Raw genomic sequence first — 17,882 nt, 5'->3', positions numbered from 1 at the left:
TATTTCCCATCCATAGACCGAATGATCTTAAGTATTAAATGTGATTTTGATCCTGAATGAATGACCCCATTGTATGCTAAAAGTTTCTCGGGTTTTCCATCGGTTGATGTTTTCCATGTCTCCCGACGTTTCGAACAGTGACTTGCTGTTCATCTTTAGGTGATCTTCCGAATGAATCATTATTAATCAGCAGTTTGAACAGCAATTTAATCAGTAGTTTCACAGATATTTGTACAGCGAGTCGCTGTTCGAAACGTCGGGAGACATGGGAAAAATCAACTGGTGGAAAACCAGAGAGACTTTTCTGCACCTGATACGCCGGAAAATCTAAGAGCATGCATGGCCCCATAATAGCTTATTTCTCCGTGAAATTCGGATACCCGGACGCGGACAAAACTTTACGAGGGCTGAATGGAGCATCCTCGATTGAATTATTCTACTCCCTTGAGTACTACTTTCTGCATTCACATGAACTGCTGAAAACCTGCGTGGAGGATCATACCGAGTCGAGTTAATTGACTACGACTCGATAAATGAGTTCATTCAATGTCTCCCCATTGCTAGTGCAAGGTCACTCATTCTCATCTCGAATGCACTAGTCAGCTGTTCAGAATGTCGTCACCGAAAGATTGCAACGCATCGCAGGCCGGAAGGCGGACATAGACCCAAGAAAACTATCAGTTGTTTACGCCAAGGCAGCCCCAATTTGGAACCAGGAATGCGCATCGAATAGTGCAATGACAAAAAAAGGAACGTTTTTATTCATTCAATTCTCTTTCCATGTTTTATTATCCGACCATTATCATTCTGAATGTTGCATGAATATTTTGATGCACGTGTAGCGTAATTGCCAGTTCAATTATAGAGAGAACTTCGAGTTTTGTACGTTCTAATTGTATGAGACCAACTCCGGTTTCAGCCATTATAAATATATAGCACGTACAAGTTAAAATAATTAGATCGTAAATGATACTTCATTAATTTAATACCTTTTTACAATTATCGAGAGTAAGCAGGATATGATCTTTCAAAATAATTTTGCTGTTACAACTTGTGCTCTCCGTAGTCAAACATCCTTTAGTGAATGCTTCGTCATTCAATTTATTGCATACTGATATTTTATTTCAAATCATATGCACAAATTGCATTTTTATTACACATTATTACATAAGCTAACACCTTTTCTCAGTGGGAAAACTTTTCTCGGGATTCCCACCGGGTTAAAAACTTAATTTCTGACGACGTTTCGATCTCCGACTCGGTGTTCGAAACCTCGGCCTAAATGGAGTTTTCACCCGGTGGAAATCCCGAGAAATGTTAATCCACATTATTCGTGCCAACAAATTATTAATATTTGAATTTCGTATTTATCAGAGTTGCTTCTTAATACTTCGTTGCTCTTGGCATCATTGCTACGAACAGAAATATTGATTAACACGGCATGGCAGAGGTACTTAAAGATGTAAATTGTTTCCGTGAACAATCTTAACATAATCTTCAAATGTACGTGAGAAAAATTCCTGGGATTTTTATCCTCCCTCATCTTTTTTCATTAGACGTGGAACATTTTCTTGCGCTATGGGCAAATTAACACGATTCGGAGTCGGAAGAAGAAACGAAGATGGAGAAACCATAGACGAAGACACCATAGAAGGTATTAAATGCATTATCATTTCAACCGCTACTATCTAATGACCTGCGCAAACTGCGGTTGGAGCAGGTATACCGAAATTATTCCATCTCCGACCTATGCGCTGATAAATTCAAGAGGATAGGACGAGTGTGAATTTTAAGTAAGGGGCGCGGCGTGTTTTTATTTGTAATTTAGGAATCTATCTAATGTTTTGTTTTACATATTTTTTACGATCAAATCAGGTAGAGGACGTCCCCCATTCTCCGTACACTGAGTCAACCCATCCATGACGTTTGTCATGCCTCTTTCAAGCATAGCATGGGTTAGAGGGTGCGGCAAAATAACCTTTTTTAAAATACGCGCCATTCAGTCGTCTGTTGTTGTAGGTAGCGTTGGTGGACTCGATTGAGACGCGTAACTAATAATTTTTGTTCCCACAAAGTGCAATTGCCATCATGCGTTGGAATAGTGAGGAGAGTGCGTTTTCCCTTGTGGTCCAATTTTTCGAACGAATGCAATGTTTTGTGATCGTAATCCTACACGCCTTTCGGAATCGCTTTCATTTAAACCATTATAAAAAGCGAGTGAAATGCTTCTGATTCATGCAATAGTTGTTTTAATTATTGAAAAAAAGAAGATATGCTGTCGCATCCGGTATGAAGTAAATAAGACCGCAGATACACATGCCATCAGAATCAGACACCTAGCCAGGGGGAAGGTCTTAAGAGGCTTTAATTCCCCCCAAACATTTTTATATCATGGGGACTACCGTAAATACATTTCCTGAATAGACCGCTAGCTCAGGGAGATCCGTCTTCTGACATTCCATTTTTCGGCATAGTTCATCATCATTGGTCAACAATCCTAGGATTGGTTTGACGCAGCTCCCCACTCAATTCTCCCATTAGATAATATTTAAACACCTACCTGTTCCATACACATATTTTTTTTTTTTTTGAGGCCTTCCTTTTCTAATGTTTGGAAGGAAATTTCTTAGCTTTTCTACAAAAACACACACTTTATTGCCGACTAGTTTCGGTTACACTGTACCATTTTCAAGACTAGTGGAAGTAGTTTCACTAGTCTTGAAAATGGTACAGTGTAACCGAAACTAGTCGGCAATAAAGTGTGTGTTTTTGTAGAAAAGCTAAGAAATTTCCTTCCAAACATTAAATATGGAATTCTACAAAGTAAAGGCCTCAACAATTCAGTGCACCTTCCTTTTCTGTTTTTTCCATCCATTTGTCCCTCGACGATTGTCTTCATCAAACAATCATGTCTCAAAATGTGGCCTATAAGGTTGTTCTTATTAAGGTTTTCATGAGGTTTCTCTTACATTTCATTATATCTGACACTGACCAAAAAAGAAGTATTCAACATTATGGTGACAAAATATATGGCTGATAAGTGGCATAATAATGGGGGTTGAGGGAATAGATCTCTCCCCCAGAGCCTTATAGAAATTAAAATGATATTTATAACTACTGTCTGGTTTGATATATAATGACAGCATCTACTTAAAGTTAAATTTTGAGTGCCAAAATGATGCAAAATGTACTTCTATACTTGTCACTTTTCAACAATTTTTCCGGACCCCCGTTGCCTATCGGGGGTGGCTCGCCGCCCCAAGTCCATTTATCCCCCCCAAAGCATGTTCCTAGTTAAGCCACTGGCTGACTTTATGATATCTATAGCAGTTTGATCCGCGCGAATTGGTATGAAAATATCAGTATATGGAAACCGTAGACCACCCAAGCACTTGGAAGCAAATTTTGTGGCCAGGTGATTGACAAAAAATAAACTAATTTTCTCGCAGATCGTTAGTGGCGCCATAAAAATTGTTGGGATATTTTGATAATTTTTCCGCCGTTTTTTTGTTGATATAATTCCCCCGTGGTTGATAATTTTGAAATGCTCGAACGCCGCAATATCTCTTTTGAGGTATCCACCCGATAAATATGGTGAAAAGCTTTGTAATCATTCAAAATCTTGACAAAGAATGAATTCTTACAAAAAGTATTTTTCTTTTCTTCTTATCGCCCGAAAGAAATGGCGATAATTATCGGCAATTTAACCTTGAAATAGCGTCACGCGATTCCGCTAATTACTTTGAATGACTCCTTCGTGAGGTGAATCAGCCCCATGCACCATTCTGATTCCGCCTTTGATGTCAAGAATTCTTCGTATATGATTCGTGGAACGAAGTGGTGGAAATAGGGTCGATGATTCTGACCCGAAATGGCAATTCTTCAAAATGATACAGTGCAAGGAGGGAAAGCAAAAGCCACAATGGCAAAAATCCACCCGAGCATTTTCTTTTAAGTTTAAAATAACTAAAGGCCGTTTTGCACGGTACACGGAATTGCGCAATCTGACGTACATGCGTAGGCGCAATCAAAATTGCGTCGTGTAAAGCGGTGAATTGCTAGGACACATGCGAGAATGCGTGGATGCGATACGGCAAAATAGCCCCTGTTCTAATTTCGTTCATGCATTCGCGCAATTCTACGCCATTTTAGAAATTAATGCAGATCTAACCTGCGCAATTCCGTGCCCCGTGTAAAACGGCCTTAAAAATGCGTAAGTTGCTACCCACTTTTTTATGAGTTGGTGACGACATATTAGAGTTATGGTTCATCTACTCGTTTAGGATTAATATTTCATTGGGAGAATAAATCGCTAACAGGAGTGCAAACGAAAACAAAACACGCGAGGCTAATGCACAAGGCTGAGGAGAAGGAGCGACCCGTTTGAAATTATTTGGTGATGTCATCAACTTAGATGCAAAGGACCTCGAGTTTCTGTCGAGAATATTTAGAGAAGCACTAGATGTATAAAAATGGGGAAAATGTGTGTCTCTTTATTTCACAAATCCTGTCCCAGTCAACAGCAAAATTGGGGAATGAGCTCACTCTTATTATTGATCAAATTCGACATCGCGTAATTTTTCACGTAAATTATTTGCGCACGGCGCATTTCGTTTTTAACCACAAAATCTCAAGAGGAGTGTGTTTCACCAAGATTGTCCACGATAGATCCTTATACCTAATGGGTAACGGACAGTAAGAATATTGAGGGTTTGGGAAGTAAGGGTCGGTTTTTAGGGTATTTAGAGGACAGGGGGGTAAGAGTAGGGCTGAGCCATATATCGATACATCGTGAAGTACCATGAGATAAAAACTCATGGGAAACCGATAGTAAGTACCGGAAATTATTGCTTAATTAATCGGATACGATAAAAATTTGTTCCTATAAATCTATTGGATCCGATAAAAAAAATGAATCTAATAAGGTGAAGATTAAACGGTGGTATACATTATTTATTTTCTTCCGTTTTGAGCATATTCATTTTCTGCCATTAAAAGACGTTTACCATCGTCTTTAAATGGTTTATTCAGTTCAGTTATTGACGCTCTTCGCACATATACCTTTTTTCTTAACAAGAACGGTTATATAACCACTCTCGGTCATATATATTCCGTCTGTCCGTGCAAATTTTATTTTAATTTGATAATGATGCACTGAATATTGTGATGAATTTTAATGAAAAAATGCACAATTCATTTCTGACTATTTCAATTACAAATATGTGCAAGGCAATGTAGGAAATATACTGGCGAATAGTATACATTTGCGGAAAACATTTTAAGTTCCGATATTTTTGAGAACCGTGAAAAATATATGCTTGGCTTTGGGAAGCTGAGGAATACTTCATTGACCAGAGGAAGACAGCTTCAAAGTCGGCGAAACTTCTGTCCACAAAGATGGACACACAGGGTGCATATCCCGTTAAACCTCTCCACTGAATCAGTCAAAAGAGTTTTTATGTGGAATTAGTATTATTAACTATCTCCATTTCAATTCAGTAGTAGAAGGAATATTGATCATGGCTAGTTTTATATTTATTTTAGTAAACATGTCTCTGGAAGTTAGGCATGGACAATGATAGCTGCGAAGAAATCGAGGGTTGAGGCTTTGGTAATGTGGTGCTAATAAAGATTGATGAGGATCAAATGGATCGGCCGAGTAAGAAATTAAGAAGTCCTAAGAAGAGTAAGAGAGAAGAGAACCGTTATAAAAATCTTGATAAGAAGACGCAACAGGCTTATCGGGAATATCTTAACACATGATGACGGTCGATGGACGTGTAGATGTTAAGAAAGACAAAGGAAGACCTCGAAAAAATTATATGCAACAGGTAAAGAAGGTAATGGAAGAGCAGAAATACGAAGGCGTGAAAGATAGCTGATTGGTTTATGGAGTCTAGAGCTGCGTCAAAGGAATCTTAGGATTGATGAATTCCTCTCGGGTTTTCAACCAGGTTAACTCTTTCGTATAAGCATATGTTTCGGAAGACGACTTGTCTACCATTTTCATGGCGTGTTACTCAATGAAAGTCCAATTTCACACTGATTTTTGACCAGCTATGGTGATGATGTCGTTTTAAAATCATTTTTTACTGATCTGTTGTCTTGATCGTGACTTCATGTAATCGACTTAACATAATGAAATGTAAAAAAATTATAATTCCACATAAACTTATACTACACGGCGTAGGTCACGACTTTCTAAAGGAAGACGTGCTACGTCGAATCTTAGATGGTATGGTAATAAATCTATGTGGAATTACAAAGCTTGTTTACATTTCATTAGCATTTACTGAAATTGGGGCGACTGTTATTGATACTATTTATGTGGCTGTTATTGGGAGGGAATCTGTAAAATAAATTCATATGGAGACGGTTAATTAAGAGATTAATAATTAATCGAGCAACAATTTAAAAGAACAACGACAGATACCAGTGAGAAGAGTAGGTTAGTCCGGTTCTGTGATTTGGAATTTTTTATCCGAGTACCCATTTTATAGGTTTTTTTAGTCTAGATCGCCCTTTTTTAAATCTCATTCCTTTGGAGGATTTCTAGGTTCCACTAATTTCTTAAGATTGAAGGTTCCCGTAAACTTCAGCTACTGAGCTTTGAGTAGACCAAAAGGAATAGGAATTAAGTGACCTCTAAGGTAATTAGCCTCAAAATTATGTTCAAAGTATTTTGATTTTCCTGTCAACGAGGTCAACTGAATTCAAATTTCGACGCGTTTTCTCGTGCGTTTTCTAAAAGTATTCTGTCACAATGAAGAGACTTGTTATTAAACTCAACCGAACAATTTAACGTCTACTTTCGGTTATTTATACATTTAATTTAATATATTTTTAGATTTGACTGCTTCTTTCATCAAGATTTAGTATAATTTTAAGTTTAATTATTCGAGATTGACGAAGTGGTAATCGAAAAGCTTTATTCTTAGGTTGAAATGTCCTAACAGTAAATCAATCCCTAAGTCATAGATTCAATTGAATATTTCATACCTTATCAACGTCTTAACAGCAGACTATTATTCATATTTATTAACTTTAGTGTATTATCTATAAGTTTTCATCGCTTTACAGAAACGCGTTTTTGAACACCTCCAAGCATATTAGTGTGTGCTTTCGATGAGCTTTCGATACATGGAACTCCTCGCCGATGCAACTTTTTACTGCCGGCGTCGGTCCTCAATCCACGTGTTTCTTCCTTGAAATGTTTGAAATTGCTCTACTCGCTTAAGGTCCGCACCTGGCTCCGGAAACTTTCAAGGTGAGCTGTTGCACATCATTGAAGATACTTAGCGGTTACGGTTGGTTGGATATTTTAGAAGCTCTTCGCCGTTGATTTTCCTGGAATGCTAAATGTGCACTGAGCAATTTGAAGTTCAGAAAAACATTGCAACGTTGCACAAAAGCCTTAAAGGAGAAGCTTCATTTTCGCCGAGGTAATCAGTCTCCATTTTCCATAATTGATCGTTCCTAAAAGTTCATCACCATTATCTGCAGCTCTACTGCCCGGTGTGGGCCTTTGCCAGAATAAAAATTCTCTCAGTTACACCTCAACCATGGGTTCTGATTTTTGAAGTGGCTCCCACGATAGGTGACGTTGCCTTGGTAAAAAATATTTGCTTTTGTGAAGGCAAACAAGTTGTGAGATGGCAAATGAGATCCTTATAGGAAATTACGATGAGTTTTACATGTTTATTATTAAAAAAAAAGCATAATATTTTTTCATAATTGAAGAAATCCTTCTGAGTTGGTAATTGCAAACCATAAAATTAAGCAATTATTTTCTAAATCTAAGCTATTGAAGTTGGGCATATCTTACTAGTTAGGCTTAGACAAAAATTTTAATTTCTTTCAAAAAAAAGTGTTTATTATTATTTTAAAAATGAAATCTCGCGAAATCTTCTTGCTGGCAGATTATCTCCCACGGTCTTGATCAAAAAATAATGATGATTCAGTAGCAATGTTGTTTGGATTAATTCTTGGCTTCGTTGTGCTGAAGAACCATAGAATGGATAAGAATAGAGCCATGAATATAATGGACGTCGGAAGCCGAAGTCGGGTTCCACTTATTCATCAGTGAAGCATCCAAATGTTATTTTTTATTTTATGTGCCATTATACGCCTAGACATCAGTCCCTATAGCCAGATAGCCAGTATAGCCAGACATAGTCCAAGCATTCCTTGGCAAGCTTCAAAGGGTCCGTATCTAAAAGGGTTCATTAATTAGTGTTCGAGAAAAAGTTTTTTCTATACTGACGAATAAAGTGAATGATTTTTACACTAATTCGTGAAAACGGTTTCCAGCTGGTGATAGAGTAGCATAATATTTCCTTGAAAATATATTATTTAATATAGAACTTTCTAGATTAAATAATATATTTTACTAGATTCTAGATCCTTTAATCCAGAACTTCTTCAATAGTAACTCTGATTAACTAGAGATTTAGCTTTAAGATTAGTAGCATTCATCCACACTGCACGTACATTTTAAATTATTATCTCAGTAACACTCCCTGTTTTGATAAATGTTCGAAATTGCGAAAAATCTGTAGGCTCGGTTTGCACATTGTATCAAATTCAGATTTTCAGCGTATGCGACAAATGTCACAGCAAAAATTTTGCTGATTCACAAATTTGATGATTTTAAATATGTTAAACGAAACCACTTTGTACTTTCCACTCAAATTTATGATTACCCCGATCATTTCCAAACACAATGCGTCATTTCCAGTCGGGGGAGCTAATATCTCCCCCTCTTCATTGTTGTGAAAATCGTTCCGGGTGTTTATAAAGCTGTGAGGAAAGTTCAAACTTGTTTCATTTTACATGTTTTCACTTACTTAAGGAAATTCCACGAAGAATCTGCTTCACCCGTTAATTTAATGACTTTGCCTGTTAATTATGCTGTCAGTTAATTTTTGAAAATATTTGATGTACAGTAGTACTGCTTTACCTGAAAATTTCAAGATTAGCCTGAGTTATTCGTCACCATAAAAGACCAGTGATATTATCTGGGGGGAGGATCACTCGCTTAAACCATCGGCTATCACTTTGAAATTATGCAGTAGCCCTTTGTCAGGATTTTCCATTTTCTCGATTATTAAATCAAGTGCAACTGATAAAACATTTGGTATCTAATGATTTGATCGATGGATCCTTCTTCCTCATAGAATGATCCTCCAAGATCGTTAGAACATAATTGGCTTTGCCTGGTTTCGCTGGTGGTAGGACCCGCCCGCCTTTGTGACGGTGCGGGATTCCTCGTCCCTTCCCTTCCTTCCCTATCCCCTCCCAGGAGGCGTCGTCGGGCTCCTATCGCGGCGGCGCCTCCTTCCTTTTTCCTTCCTGTCCTCCCCCTTCTGGGTGCAGAGGTAAAAAGTTGGCGCTTACAGCCCCTGCCCCCGGTAGTGTATCCTCGCGAGCCCGCCCCAGGAGTCTCGTTCCGGTTGATAAAGCATTTGGTATACAGGAAAATATTGACCACTACCGTGCAATCAATTTTTTTCGCCACGAATCAGTCTTTTTTTATTTTTCCACCACCTGGTAATTTTCAGGGTTCATCAAGTAGACCCTGTTCAATATATTTCTGTACATAAAATTGGAAAACTACCTCAGTATTTTTTATGGTTGAGAAATAGGGAAATATTGACTTTCTCTGTATATTACGAAAATTTGAAATGATAACGTGAGTTTTGAGCAATTGATAGGTCACCAAAAATGGTCAATACCTCAGTGGGCGCATATGCACCGCTCGACCGAGAGGTAGTAGGGTAGTTTCCTTCATCAAAGAAAACGAAAGGCATTGATAACCCCACCATTAATTAGTGTATTCATATAATGCACAAATTATTTCGTTTTAGAAATCCCAGTTTAGACGAATAGCAGCGGTCAATTTTATTCTCATTTGAAAAAGGCCAGATTGGCGCCCATGCGATTCCACTCCACGTGACGTCACAGGGACCTAGATTATTTAAGAGTAGATAGAGTTTTACATTGTCTGAGATTACTAATGCATGCATGAGGCACAGAGCTCAGGGAAACATCTCTTAATAATCACACATTAAAAATACCTAAGTTCGGAAAGCTTCCTTCGTTTGATAGGGGAATAATAATCCTTATTTAAGCCAAGCGCTACCTGCTAGCAGCCTGCGTCGTATCAGCGCTCAAGCCTCGCCCCAAGGTCACCTCACACGCCGACAGCTGGAACCAGAAATACGTCACACGGACTTTTCCCATCATTCCTACTTAGCCGTCGCGTTTTCGCGCGCTTGAATTTTGTAATTTTTCGTTTAATCGCGAAAAATAGATATCGTCATTCGAAAATCTAAGAGTGTGAAATGCGCACTCCAGAAGTAATGATCTTTCGATTTAGGCAATAAGAAAATAATAGGAAACCACCCTATTGTCCTCTTAATCATGTGTTCTGAGGAAACCGATAGATTCGGCTTTCACTTGGTGAAAATTCATGCTGAATGAAGATAAACAACTTTCGTAAATTTTCACAGAATTATTTTATTGGTAAGAAGGGTTTCGATGCTACGGGGAGGTTCTCGATCATGACGTCCAAACACATCGCACCAATAAAAATGTCTGTGAAAACTTACAAAGGTTGTTTATCTTCACTCATGTGATCGGAGCTTGTGGATTTGGGAACCCCTCCAGAAACACCCTGAATTTCCTCTGATAATTTCATCGGAGAGAGTTGGGAAGTATAATCGTTCGTAATACGTGCGAAACCAAACGTTTTTTCTGTAGCCTCCTGTAGTGTTTGCCGCCGCCTCGGGGAAGAGGTTTGAAAGGGAGAAGGGGGTTTGAGGAGGAGTTGTCTGTGCCTGGGGCGCCGAAATACCCCGCTGGCCCGCTTCGCTTACTCAGACGCCCCTTTCCCCTCCTGCTCTTCCTCCCCTCCCTCAACACACAATACGCTATCTACCCCTCCAAACCCCCCCCCTCAACTTCCCCTCCCTTCGCGGCGTGAGCAGTCTTCTGCTTTGCGGTAGGTCAGAGCGGGACCAAATCCGTCTCGAGGTGTTCGCAGGCAGGCGGGGAACTTTCTAGCGACGAGTCAGGTGCACGTGTCAATGTGGGAATCGGGGGGTCTGTCTACGGGGTTCTGAGGACGCCCCATTCTATCTACTGATTTATGTCGCCACTTAGGGAGCCTAATCATCGGTTTAAGCGATGAATTTGATTCGGCAATTATCACCTCCGAGAATACAGAAAAAATACATCAGTTCGTCGCATTGAAAGCTCGATTTATGTCGTCACTTTGGAAACGTATCCAAATATGACCGCAGCTCGGCGATGAGTTAGAACAGTGGCGTTAATGGGGGTGAGGGGATAGAGCAGCCACTCCCCCTCCCCCAAAAAGTCTCAAAGAAATTTTAGAAAATATTTAAAACTATTGTCTAGTTTTGACATATAACAACTGCATCGGCTTAAAGTTAAATTTTTAGTGCCAAAATGATTTAAAATCTATTTCCAGGCATGTCATTTTTCAAAAATTCTCCGTTAACCCCTCCTCCCCTTCGCCACCCCAGACCATCCCATTTCCCCCCAAAGAGGGTTGCCGACTTACAAAAAATATTGGGGGGGGGCCAAACCGTGGATCTTGCCCCGGGAAATTTTATAAGTAGTGAGTTTTAAGTTTTTTAAGCATTTTAGAAGAGTCATATGATCAACATTAGGACCCTGATAACTCGAATCTCGATATCTGGACACTCCGGGGAAAATCGACAAGCCTGACACATATTTTCCTCGCACCCATAACGAATTTTTGAAGGGGCTCGGGCTCGATGGAGTTCCTCGTAGTGTTCCATGGAGTCGGCGCCACTGCCCCCAAAGCGTATTCCCAAATACGCCACTGGTGTAGAGTGATTCAATATTCCAAATATTTGCAAGTCCTCGCAAGAGATTAGAGTGAAACCTTGGGAATAAGTTATATATTACATCAAAGGGAATGCAAATTTCGGTTAACGACTCCAACTTGAATCGGTTTTCACAAATTCCCGCAGCACGGCTACGGATGCAAAGCGATCAATTTTCAATGTTTGCGAAAGAGCATTGAAACTCGCGAGGGATAGAATTTAAATGTTGATAATTCGACAAACCACATTTTCACGAACTTAGGTTGGAATCCCTAATTATCGCTCATCGCTCCGTGAAATTTGGTTCGCTCTGCCAGTCAGCTACGCGAGTTGCGAATTTTGTGAACCCATTTTAATGCGTCGTGGATGAAAACATTTTTTAATCGACTTAAGAATCCCCTTTTGTGATGCCTGTGGTAGGAAAAAAAGGGGATTACATAAGGAAGGCCACAGTCCGTCCCTAGGGATATTGATTTTCGATGACACTTCGCCCGATTTTTAATGAACTTTCAAAAATGTCCGCATTGCGGCGACGTGCACAGTGCGATCCATTCATTCCCATTGTTTGTGATAGAGACTTAGGAATAATGAAGAATAGTACTGAAAAGTGATGAATTCATTAAATTACATCAATGCGAATGAAAACATATGTTAGCAGCCCTAATTATAGCTTATTTCTCCGTGAAATTTCGATAGGTCTACCATCAGTACCGCCAGCGGCGATTTGGGTAGACATATTTAAATGCGTGAAGGGTGAAAGCAGATTTAGATAGCAACTGGGAAATCGTCTATTTTATTATTGGTAGTAAAAATCATCATCAAAGCCGTCTCTTACAGTTTGCTGACATTCTTATCGAAGGTAATCATCGTAATCTACATACTAACCTGTAACCCGCTTCAATTAGCCTGTGGCGTGAGGTGTTAGGACATCATCCGTTTACAAAACAAACAAATGAAGTCCACGTTGGAGTCATTTGATTACTGAGTGCCACTTCGAATTCATTTATGTCCTTTACTGTTCGGGAGGAAAACTAATTCCAATACCAATCCGTTCGGCATTACGTATCCCTTACGTTATCGCCTGTTCGCCCTGGAAATATACAGGGTGGAGAATTTTGTCACGAAATTTCAACCTTGAATACGTGATGCCATTAGCAACCAACATTGCTAATAATGTTTAGGTCCTCAGCAGACGTTCTGATTCGCCGAAAGTAGGTACTTGAAAAATTGTTCCTATAGCCAAATGAGCCACCACTACCAATGTGATCACAAAAAAATTAAAATAAAAACGACAGATGTTTGCGGGACATGTGTATTGTGTTGTTTGTGAGAAGTAGAAGCTTAATAACTAATTAACTTTTCGTAAACTGAACAAATAAATTTAAGAAATCAAAATAAAAAATAACTGGAGCAATAAACAATTGGCGTAACTATTATTTTTGGATGTTTGATTGCTAAATGATGTTTAGGTCGAAAACGCACGATTCTTTAACCACAGAAACTATGAGCAAAGCGCTCCGATTGGCCGCGAGTTTGCCATGTTGCCGCATGCCCTTGATAACTCATGACTTCGAATGCTTCGCTTGTCGGAGATCGCGATGTATCCAAGTCATCTGGCAATAGGGTAAACTCTCGGCCAATGAGAGCGCTTGGCTCAAAGTTTCTGACGTTTAAAAGTGGAGCGTTTCCTCTAGTTGCTCCCAGCCTAATTCGGTTAACATCTGCGTAACCCTTTCTGTACGTCCTTCTCCTAGTTTTTCATTTGTAATCTATCAAGTTCACGCAATAGGCATTTCTGCGTCGGATCCCATATATTTTCTGTATGTTCAAGGCGTGTTCGGACGAGTTCGAAAAAGCAGCTCTCTTTTACTTTTCATTCGAAAATCTTCCCACAACACGCTTGACGAATTCTAGCTTCTCCAGGATTCTGCCACAAATATTTCTTGTGTGTGTTCCTCACGATAAGTTCGAAGTTATCGTAACTCCCAAATCTGTAACAGATTAATGGAATGGAATAAATCCGGACATGGGATTATTTTCAACCGGGCCTTGTTTACCCATCACTGTGCAACCAAAATATTTAAACCCCATTCTTCCTTGTTTACACAACTTCTCGAGACCATCATATCTTTCCCGTCACTTCGCATTTCCTTTCTCTTCACTCTACCAATATTTTCATATCCTTTTCCTCGACTTCCTCATACCTTTATGTTGAATCACATCTCTATTCACTGGTCATGCTTCCACTCTGTCCGAGCTCTAGCAAAGAGCTTGAGAATTAATTTCGAAACGATTAGATCTTGATATCTTTGTAAATATATCCTATTTAATACGCACTTATCACATTCTCATTTACTTAGCTATTTTTACCATCTTAATTTCACATTAAAATCTGCATAATTTCCAGTCACTTTAGACGGCTAAATGATAGAAGTAAACGTTTCAAACAATATCAAGTTTTTGTACTTGAGGCCAGTTTCACAAGTAAATGCGCTAGAAATTGGAATCGCTTTGTTTTGCGGGAAATAAAAATTTTACGCAGTGTAAAATTCCCGCTGTCAATTTCAATGGTCCAAAATAAAGTCCTGAAACTTCTGTACAAAGTACTCGGCCTTTTATTCATCAGAAACATCGACGCTAGGAGATTATCTGGGACGGGGTTTAAATTCAGGTTAACAAAGCATGTTTGACAGTATTTAAAAGCCGTGTTGGCGTAAAGAATTTCAGATAGTCAGGTTTGAGAAGAAAAAAGAACAGGTTATAATGGAGAGATTGAGGAGTACCAAGTAATTGACTGAAAGCCGAACTCAAGACGAAAATTTAATTTACTTCACGTTGAGTGACCAAAAAAACACTGTTATATTATTAAAATTTTCAAGAAAATATGTGGGCATTATCAGCGGGGTAAAAAAGTTAAATATTCTATAAGTCATACTCTTTAAACTATAGACAATTAAATCGCATTACTTCGTTAAGAACAAAGCAAAGGAAAATTAATTACGCACTAAACGCAGATGGCGTTACCTCAAATCAAATTATTTTTATTAAATTAAGTAAATTAAATTTTCGTCTTGAATTTGGCTTTCAGTCAATTACTTGGTACTCCTCAATCTCTCCATTATAACCTGTTCTTTTTTCGTGGAAATTAATACACGAAAATGAAAAGGAGACTTCGTTGCTTTCCACAGATTTATTTCGTCCGTACGACTTGTTTCGAACCATAGGGGTCATTATCAAGTAAAAATTTCGAATTTTAAGCAAACATAAAGATAGATATCAAGACTTGATATGTACTTGATAATGACCTCTATGGTTCGAAACATGTCGTACGGACGAAATAAATCTGTGGAAAGCAACGAAGTCTCCTTTTCATTTTCGTGTATTAATTTCCACAAAGTTGAGCCGGAAACCATTGGATGTACAAATAAAAGCTTTGCGCTTCATTTTTAGTAAAAGGTTAGTAAAAAGTGGGAAATAATTGATTTGAGGTAACGCCATCTGCGTTGAGTGCGTTTAAACGGGCAAAGAGGGGAGAAAGTCCTGCGCGTATCATTAAATTCGCGAGGAAGGGAGAGGGAGAGGAGTAGTTCAGCTGCTGTTTATCTCGCCTCCTTCCTCGGGGGTGACTCACCACGGAGAAAAGGTGGCCGCCAGGGGGGGTGAGCCGCCGGGGTGAGTTAACCGTCTCCCGGGGACCTACAATTTCCCTGCTCTGTCCGCGAGCGAAAAATTGAAAACAATCCTAATCCAATATAAAGCGAACAAGTCCTTGCGCAATCAAGATCACGATGAGATCACACGGAGAACGTCTAGACGCGGGCAAGAGGCCAACGCTCAAGTCATTGCGACACTTAGGTTCCGAGAATTAAGTTATTTCACAAAGTAAGCAATAAATCTTGTGAAAATAAAAGATCACAATTAACATTTTGGAGTGCAGTTTATTAGAGTAAGATCCACCATTGGTATTAATCATGTTCATACAATAATTAGCTTCGATTTTACACGGGTGCAAACTCAACGATCGCGCCGAAAGTGCCGGAAAACCGGTACTGTTTCACCTCCATCTAAACACATTTTATGCATTCTAAATTCTATATTTTTTGCAAAAATTCAAAGAAAAATCAAAATAAATTTATTTTTGTGCAATTTGCGTTGTAATTAAACGGCCCTTTACTTCAATACAGCCCCTCAAACTCGTGTGGATGTACTTTTCAAATGGACAGCAAGAGTAGGTTGCAAGTGAACGTATTCCGTCACTTGTGTATAGACCGGGAGAAGGGGGCGTGGTGAGGGATTTTATCTCTGTTAGTATTTAACGTATCTCAGAGGATTATCATCCCTTCGAGCTCGGCAACAACGCTTTTTTTGGCGGATAATTTTTGAAGTCCTTTTTTCGATCCTTTCCTGCGATTCTGAGAGTGCCGGGAGTGTGCAGTATGTTTTTAAGTGCAGTGAAAGATGCCTGCAGAGTGTTTTAAAAGCCAAACGAATGTCTCAGGCTAACGGACTCAATATGTGACCGTTGATGAGTCCAATACCGTTTTATGGGCTTTTATTCAGGGATGGCATTAGAAACGAAACGAAAGTCAAAACCAGTAAAATTTCAATAGATTCGTTCCCGGGAGCGAAATGTGGAAACGAAACGAAATGGAGAAAGATCTGAGGTTTTCCCGGCGTATGCTGTTGTTGAAGTTTATTCGGGATTGCCACCGGATAAGGTTCTCCATCTCTGCCTAAGCCCTGATGACGATGGACGACTCGGCCATCGAAACGTCGGCAGAGATGGAGAACCTTATCCGGTGGCAATCCCGAATAAACTTCAACAACGAAACGAAATGGATTTAAACGCGGGGGGATCGGGTTGGTGTGGTGGCTAGAGTGTTGGCTTCCCACCCGACAGGAAAAGATTTTCAGATACTGCCCGATCCCTGCTTGAATGCTGTATGGAGGACATTTCAAGCGCAACACTCCGACCGTCTGATGGACCGTGGTCCCCTTGGCGCCTTTCGTTAAGAGCAGGCTAATGCCGACGCCGAGTTTCTCTCCTCCCTTCCTTACCTACCCATTCCCTCATGGCGCAAATGACCTCAGCTGTCGGTCGCCTTCTCCAATACCATACCATTTACCATGTTACGCATCCTAAGATAATATACTACCATATGCTGTTAGAAATAGTACAAAGACATCTAATATATTTGTGAATTCTAACCCTTCCGTTATAACCTCTTATTATATATAATCTTTAATGATCGTGGAAAAAAAGACATGAATCTGTCTGTTCTACGGTCTATCTCTCTTATTTGATTTACATGATCTGATCTACCGTAGTATGATGGCGTTCGTAAGATAATGTTAATTTCGTCCGAGGAGACACTGCTCTTGAATTTATCTAAAAGGTTTAGTCTATTTTTCAATCTACAGTCTGACGTAGATTCCCATCCGAGTTTATCTAACAGGTCACTTACACTAGCAAGGCTATCGTAACGATTTTTCACGTACCTGGCTGCTCTTCTTTGCACGCGTTCTTACGCTGTTATTAAGCCTATTTCATGAGTGTCCCAAACACTGGCAGCGTATTCTAAATGGGGTCTAACGAGGGAGAAGTAGCTAATTTCTCTCACTTTGTCGTCGCACTTTCCTAATATTCTTTTTATAAAAACCAATTTACGATTGGCGTGACCTGTTATTTCCCGAATATGTTTATTCCACGATAGATCATTATTGAGTCAACTCCTAGATATTTCACGGATTCAACAGTCTCTAATTGAGTACCCTGAATGATATAGCTATGTTGTTGGGAGCTATTATTTTTCCAGAAATTCATTACTACGCATTTTTTCAAATTAAATATGAACTGCCGTGCATCGCACCACGCTTGGATAGCAGCAAGGTCGTTCGTTAGTTTATCCCTATCATTACTGAAACGAATTTCCCTGTAAACTAAAGCGTCGTCTGCAAATAATCGTAGCTCACTGTGTACTATTTACTATTTCACCAATGCCGTTTATA

The 17,882-nt window shown here is 39.4% G+C and overlaps 1 protein-coding gene across 1 annotated transcript in view; it reads left to right on the top strand.

The window, feature by feature from the left end:
- The window catches only part of LOC124157945 (bestrophin-1-like), a 126,930-nt gene that overhangs the window by 8,881 nt on the left and 100,167 nt on the right, over window positions 1–17,882 (top strand). The window lies entirely within an intron of this gene.

Source organism: Ischnura elegans, chromosome 4 (genome assembly GCF_921293095.1).
Source record: "Ischnura elegans chromosome 4, ioIscEleg1.1, whole genome shotgun sequence".
NCBI lineage: Eukaryota > Metazoa > Arthropoda > Insecta > Odonata > Coenagrionidae > Ischnura > Ischnura elegans.
This window is presented reverse-complemented; position numbering and strand designations above follow the sequence as displayed.